This window comes from Poecilia reticulata, unplaced genomic scaffold, assembly GCF_904066995.2.
Source record: "Poecilia reticulata unplaced genomic scaffold, P_reticulata-male-v2 Scaffold_52, whole genome shotgun sequence".
In the NCBI taxonomy this organism is placed as follows: Eukaryota; Metazoa; Chordata; class Actinopteri; order Cyprinodontiformes; family Poeciliidae; genus Poecilia; species Poecilia reticulata.
In genome coordinates, this window is record NW_027675150.1 from 80,846 (window position 1) to 88,438 (window position 7,593).

The 7,593-nt window shown below is 40.8% G+C and overlaps 2 long non-coding RNA genes across 4 annotated transcripts; one reads left to right on the forward strand and one right to left on the reverse strand.

The window, feature by feature from the left end:
- Window positions 1-143: 143 nt before the first annotated feature.
- LOC145550466 (uncharacterized) lies at window positions 144-5,839 on the forward strand. Of its 3 annotated transcripts, none has more exons than XR_014086358.1 (3): window positions 144-1,007; window positions 3,313-3,395; window positions 4,116-4,585. It is a non-coding gene; the product is annotated as an uncharacterized LOC145550466 (long non-coding RNA). The 3 variants fall into 3 exon arrangements; XR_014086360.1 differs by lacking the exon at window positions 4,116-4,585 and adding an exon at window positions 5,703-5,839 and having other exon boundaries at window positions 146-1,007; XR_014086359.1 differs by lacking the exon at window positions 4,116-4,585 and adding an exon at window positions 5,700-5,839 and having other exon boundaries at window positions 147-1,007.
- Window positions 833-2,026, reverse strand: LOC145550467 (uncharacterized). The gene is made up of 2 exons (XR_014086361.1): window positions 1,936-2,026; window positions 833-990 (listed from the first exon to the last, which is right to left on the reverse strand). It is a non-coding gene; the product is annotated as an uncharacterized LOC145550467 (long non-coding RNA).
- Window positions 5,840-7,593: the final 1,754 nt, after the last annotated feature.

Consider the following 7,593-nt stretch of genomic DNA (forward strand, 5'->3'; position numbering starts at 1 on the left):
TTTCAAACTTGAATGTAACAAAAGATTTTGTTTAACACATTTAAAATATACAAAATAAAAACTTGGCTCTATTCAAGTTTCTACATAAAAATTTGCTCTCCTCTTTAGTAAAAATAAAACTATAATGAAATCAAAATAATTTGATAAAAAGTTTATTCAGAAGATCATTCTGGGCCATTCATGTTCCAAAATGATCATGAATGTTACAAACACAAATGTTTACCAAATTAGTGTCAGTAAATAAGAAATAAGGAAATAAGAACAAGAACATGTTTATTTAATGTTTACCAAAGTTGCAAAAACATTTACAAATGTTTACTGTAAATTTCAGAATTTTTAAAAACTGTTTCCGTTATCCTGTTGCTGTGAATCACATGACGCCTGGTGTTGCCTTTAGGGTGTCAATGGAATGTGGGCAAAACACATTTCACAATAAAAACGTACTGCATGCAGTGATGAATGAAACAATGTGTAATACTTATGAATAGATCAATGTTTTGTGTTGCATACCGAATACAAATACGTTAGTTTCCCTCCTTTTTTGTCAATAATTTACCAGGGAATTTAAGATACGTTGTTTGTAAACCAGATTTCCGTTGGTCTTTGAATGCAGCACCAGCAGTGGTTTATTAGAGCAGGACTGGCAGCTTGGAGCAGATCACAGGAAGGCTGAAATGGGGATGGACGTTCTAATTATCTTCATGTGCGCCGGAAAGGAAAACATCTGATGTTTCTCAAGGGACATGGACGCGCTGTAATCACGCTGTCAGCAAAAGGAAGGATCATTAATGAGTTTTGGTCTTTCAGCTGAGATAAGGCAAATCCTTCGACATTTAGAGCTTAAAAAGTTTTATTGAAGTCTCCCGAATCCGAGGTGAAGTTTAGGGAAAGTTGTGTGGGAGTTTTTTTTGGAGATGTCGGAACCAGCGGAGAAAAAAGAAAACATTCCTGACGCGTCTGCAGGAAAAGGAATCCCGAACGGAGGGAGTCCTGCAAAAACCCAAGAGGTGAGACCATGAACACACACACACACGCAAACCCACTCACAGCTGGTCCTCCTGTGCTTGCATCATGTGTTTCTGCAGCGTTTATGCCAGAGCACAGCAGTAAACTCCTGGACTCTTGTCCTTTCAGCTCCATAAAGCAGAGAAACGGCTGATGAAGAGTCTGGATCAGAAACTTTCAGCTGATTTTATCAAAAATAATTGTAATAAATCCTTTAACTATGTCGCGTTGAAACCTCTCTCGAAAATAATCAAAGTTTTAAATGTGAATTTTTATTTAATCCAATCTAATCCATTTAAATATTATGTTTCATGATGGATTATCGTGCATCTTTTCCCTTTTTGTTTACATTACATGTTACAGAAAGTGTTAAAGTGGGATTGTTTTCCTTCTTTGCATTCCTGAATATAACATCTTTAATTGCCAGCCTCATAACTTCATCACACAGTATTATTCTCAGTTAGCCGGTGAGGTGTGTCAGTAGATAACTAAAGTAATTTTCTGTTTCTGTGATGATTTTTTGAGAACATCTGTCGTTTTGTGCTTTGGAGAGCAGCTTCTTCTGTTTCACTACAGTCAGAGGATGAAGATCAGAAGATGCTGTTGGTCCAGAAATATTTACACACCCAGAACCTTTTCATGTCTCATTACAGCCACAAACCAGCTGGATTTTAACAACATAAAGTAGGAGATAACGGGGAAATGAACTGCTCATTATTTTCAGAATGTTTAACAAAGATAAATTTGAGCAGTTTGGAGGGCATTTGGATTCAGTTACCCTGAGATAAATCCTTATTGTAGCATCTTTTGATTAATTTGTCCTTAAAGGTACGTCTTTGAAAGCTTTCCAGAGACTAAAATATTTAATTTCAACCTTTATCTGTCATGTGCATAGCAGAAACATGTTTGCTTGTACAACGAAAAGCTTACTTTGGTGTCTGCAAGAATGCCACTTCAAACGGTATTCTTGCAGACAGCCGAGGCCGTAGTCCTCATGCCGGTGGTCGCAGGTTCAATTCCCAGCCTGGTGACATTTGCCGCATGTCTTCCTCCTCTTTCCTGTCAAGCTTCTTTAAAATGAAGGCCACTAGAGCCAACAAAACCTTTAAAAAATACAATAAATAAATTTAGAAAATGCAACATGATTTTATAAATATCTATATTTTACACAATATATAGTCTGAATAAAATGTCTGCTGTTCAATGGACAGTAGCTCGAGCTCATTCAGATTGGTTGGAAATTTGCCTGTCAATGTCAGATTTCAAATCTTGGCACAGTTGGAATAAAGTGTGGACTTTGATTGGGTCTTTTTAGCCAGGGATCGACCGATGTACAAGTTTGGGCCGATATTAAGGTTGCTGTTGCTTTTGAAACTTTGGGGGAAAAACAACCATATTGCTGCTGACTTCATCACTCCTTCTTTGCTTCAGTTAAACTCCTCACAATCACTGATCACTGTCACACAGTGGTGCAACTACACATTATTCAGGTGGATGCGAAAACATAAATCGCCTCCCCCTCCCCCCCGAAGGAAGGTATGTCAGGTCAGGGTGAAGGAGTGTAGAAATACGCTCGTGTCCTCCTCCCCCACCCAAGACGACGACACGTGAAAGGTAAAACTCACTACATTTACCTCGTTATGTGCGCGAGGTGAAGGAGCGTAAGGCGCGCTGAAGTGTATGGGAAAACATCATCGGCGCACCGCCCCATCCAGACGGGATTTTGACGCCCCTCTGGTGTTGCGCCCCTATGCGTTGCATGCACTGCATACCCACTTTTTGCGCCCCTGCTGTCACATGACCAACTTTGTTCACTCCCCCTCCAGAAACAAATGGCAACAAGAAGGAAATAAATATTGATGGTTAATATTGGCCCAGTTTTGTTTATCGGAACAATATGACTAATATCGGCTGATATTAGTCCATAGTCAGGAGGAAATCGGCACGGTCTCGGAGAAGATGCTCGGGTTTTATGTCCAAACAGTCGCAGTCTGCTCTCATTGACGTAGTTATGAGATGAAAATCAAGTCCACACCAGGTTCAGGTCTATGTGAAGTATTGTGTGATTGGTCAGAAGTGTGTGGAGTGTTCATGCAGACAGCATTGTACATGATACTGTGGGGGGGTTTAATATGGTGTTCTTCCTCTCAAGATCTACAGGTGACGACGGTTCTAGCCAAGCAGGAAATTGAATTTCAAACAGACTCAGTCTTTATGTGTTCTTAGAAACTGCTTCTGTCTTTTGAGGTTGAGGCAGACGAGTGAGAAAATAGTTTTGTTTTTAACAGCTGCTCTGTGCGTTTTCAGGATTTTGACCTGGCTACCATCTATGTGTCGGATGCCCAGTACAACAGAAACATCTACTTCGATACGTCGCCGCAGGCTGTCAGGTGGGGCCATCACATGTTTGTTTAACAAGATCAAGTTCTCAACACTTGATCTTGGATAAAAGCATGTATGAAATAATGAACCAGGCAGCCATCTTTATTGGAAATGTTCACTTAGCTTTTTGGTTTACAAAACTGTGTTTCATCTCTTGTGGCTTTGTCCAGGCTTTTATACGTCACACAGAGTAGGAGAATCAATAGTATAAATATCAATAGAAAATATATTAGAATGTTCAATAATTTCACTGAATTCAGATTCAGAACAGCATTCTGGGAGATGTAGGCAGAGGAAAGGCTTTAGTTGCTCAACCTCAATTGGCCTCTACTTCACTCTTTGATTCCCTAGCAACAGCTCATTCTTTGGGTATAATGTACATTGCATTTATTCCAGCGTTAGGCAAATGTATCTTGAAGGAGAATAACACTTAAATTCATTAAGAATTAATTTAGAATAAAAATAAGTCACCCTGAATTACCTTGATAGATATAATGTATGTAATAAAAGTGTGTCATTAATGAAGGGGGAAAAAAGTCGATCCAGACTTTAAGTACGTTTAGGGTCTGGTGAGGATGCAATTAATATTTCCCCAAATATTCAATAAAAAAAAACCTAAGTTAAGCATAATAAATTTGTAATCAAAACTTTTGGAATAGTATTATTTCTCCATCCATCCATCCATCCATTTTCTTCCGCTTATCCGGGGTCGGGTCGCGGGGCAGCAGCTTCAGAAGGGAGGCCCAGACTTCCCTCTCCCCAGCCACTTCTTCCAGCTCCTCCGGGGGAATCCCAAGGCGTTCCCAGGCCAGCCGAGAGACGTAATCCCTCCAGCGTGTCCTGGGTCTTCCCTGAGGCCTCCTCCCGGTGGACGTGCCCGGAACACCTCACCAGGGAGGCGTCCAGGAGGCAACCTTACCAGATGCCCGAGCCACCTCAACTGGCTCCTCTCGACGTGGAGGAGCAGCGGCTCTACACTGAGTCCCTCCCGGCTGACCGAGCTTCTCATCCTATCTCTAAGGGAGAGCCCAGCCACCCTGCGGAGGAAACCCATTTCGGCCGCTTGTACCCGTGATCTCGTTCTTTCGGTCATGACCCAAAGCTCATGACCATAGATGAGGGTGGGAACGTAGATCGACCGGTAAATCGAGAGCTTCGCTTTTTGGCTCAGCTCTCTCTTCACCACGACGGACCGGTACAGCGCCCGCTTCACAGTAGACGCTGCCCCAATCCGCCTGTCGATCTCCCGCTCCCTTCTTCCTCATTCGTGAACAAGATCCCCAGATACTTAAACTCCTCCACTTGAGGCAGGACGACCCCCTGACCCGGAGAAGGCACTCTACCCTTTTCCGGCTCAAGACCATGGCCTCGGATTTGGAGGCACTGAGCCTCATCCCGGCCGCTTCACACTCGGCTGCGAACCGCTCCAGTGAGAGCTGCAGATCACGTTCCGATGAAGCCAACAGGACCACATCATCCGCAAAAAGCAGAGATTCGATCCTAAGGCCACCAAACGGATCCCTCAACACCTTGGCTGCGCCTAGAAATTCTGTCCATAAAGTAATGAACAGAATCGGTGACAAAGGCAGCCTTGGCGGAGTCCAACTCTCACCGGAAACGAGCCCGACTTACTGCCGGCAATGCGGACCAGACTCTGACACCGGTCATACAGGGACTGACAGCCGTATCAAAGGGCCCGGTACCCCATACTCCGGAGTACCCCCAATTTTTTTCTTTACAAAAGTTTGTTTAAAAAATGTTTTTTAATTAAATAAGTAATATTGTCTCGTGAACTTAAAATGTTATTTGCCAAACATAAACTTCTATTTGCACACACCAGAAATTTTTTGTTGTAATTTTAGGCCCTGCCCATGATGTCATGTGAGAATCACAAGCAAAGTTTGAGTCACAAACAAAAACATAGAATAGCAAGAAAGATTTCTGACAATAAGTTTGTTTTGCCAATAAATTTTTCACTTCATGAGACAAAAATGTGTGATTTTAATATTTTAAAAAAGTTTTAAGCAAACCCAGAAGGCTTTTCTCATGGTGACATGCATTAACATTAATTTTTTCTAAAAAGATATGCTGTACTGTTTCTAACTTTCCACAATAAATACAACAACCTGTATTAAGTTTATTCATTAAGTTAAGAGTACTATTTAATCCTGTATGTCCAACCAACAAATATGTACGGGAAAGAAAGATACTACTTAGTGAGCTTAGTAGTATAAAATAAGTTAGTTATAAGAGAATTGTTTCAGAGTTCATCAGGAATATAGCTTTTGATAGTATTTTTTTAATTTTCTTAGAAGAACGAGGAGGCTATGAGCTTCTTATCCATACTCCAACCTGGAAGGTGGCGGTAATGCACCTTAAAGTTGTTTGCCAACCGCCATAAAAAAGACGAAGAAGAAGACGAGAAACAAGATGGCGCATGGTTTGTTTTGTTGAATTTCGAGAGTTGTATAAACGAGTTTATCAACAAGCATTTGACTGCTGTTGAAGAAACATTCACAGAGTTTAAAGAAATCATCAAGAGGAAGAGATGGATGATCAACGCAGACTGCTGGATTTCTCCCGGAAACCCAAGATAATCTTATACCGAATAGGTAAGAAACGCCAGCGTTTGGATTCAGGTTAAGGTTTGAATGTATGAAGCTTTCTGCATGAGGGTCATTATAGTAACCGTTCCCCTCCTGTATACATGTTTTTATATCAGATAAAAGAACGCAAACATCACAACTACGCTGTACGAATGGCTTATTTATGTAGAGTGAAAATGGAACCAGTTATCTTTCTTAGGGCTCTCCTCCTTTAACTGCTGAGACTTACTTAATAAACAGGAGAAATATGAAAACAATTCAGCAAAAGGCTAGTAAAGCAAGTGTTTCACGCACAGGGCTGGTGTCGCTGTAACAGACGCAGATTTTTTCCTGTAAACAGGATACAACAGGTTAAAATAACGAGGCAGACATAACTCCGTATTTCTAAATCCTCCTGGAATCTGTTCTGTTTATTGTTTCTATAATGAACAGTTTCTTTTTATCCTTCCACATAAAGGCACAGCTGGTCTTTATATGAACCTGTGGCCGACGGGTGCAAATGCGCAGCAACAGAGAAAACAAGCAAACAAAAAAGAGATTCAAAGAAATGTAATGCAGCAATAAGAAGAAATGACGCAACAAAAAGCAAATAAAATGCAGCAAACAAGAGACGCAAATGAAATGCAGCAAACAAAGATGCAACAAAAAGTGCTGAAAACGGAAGTGCTCCAGACACTAGAGGGAGTCGAACAAAAACAGCCTTGTCCAAATTTAGGGTCTGCATCCTTTAAACGGGTGTTGAGAAACGCAGCAATGGCAGCAATTTTTTTTTTTTTTTTTTTTTTTTTTTTTTTTTTTTGCTGTATTACACAAAATGATTTTTACAATGTTTTTCGGCGAGAATGTAGATGTATAGATCTCAATATCTGCTAGGTGCATCAATAAATCACTTAATTGCAATATTGCTCAGACGTTTTCGGAGATGTCTGTTCCCGCTGCATTAACAGCCAGCTCCCCTCGCCAGCTGTCAGCTGACCGGGCGCTCCAGGTTCGGTACAACGAGAGAGAACGCACGTCTCCCGGCAAATCGTTTTAAAAACTCCTGCTAGTTTCCCCTATGAGTGGAGGTGGAACACAGATATTAAGCCAGGTAATAGTTGTAAAAAATTTGTTTCACTGAAGTATTTATTCCTGAACAAATGGGTTTGACTGATTAAAGTTAAGCCTTCAAACATAATAATTTTATTTAACTGTAATGTCTTACTTCCTGAGATCTAGAGAGTATTTGAAAATGAATAATTTGCTTACATTCCTTGCTATACATGTTTAAACATTTTAGAATCAAACAGATTTCTTTTTAGTATGGAACAGCCTTTATCACAAAAGGTGAAGAATAATACTGAAAAAAACGAGTAAAAAAACTAACTTCGAGTCCGTTTTTTTCCTTCGGCACTTTGTACTTCACGTTGTCAAGGTTGCTAAGCAACATAACGCCAAGATGGAGGCTAGGCAGCTAGCTGAAGGCTACGGCTTTTTTCTTCTGGTCGTCCATTTCGTGGCCTTCGAAGGACCCGTTTCCGCAGACCGGGCCGTTTCTCACATAGACATAAATAAAGGACAGATGTCTAATGGACCGCTCTCGTCTTATCAATACATATTT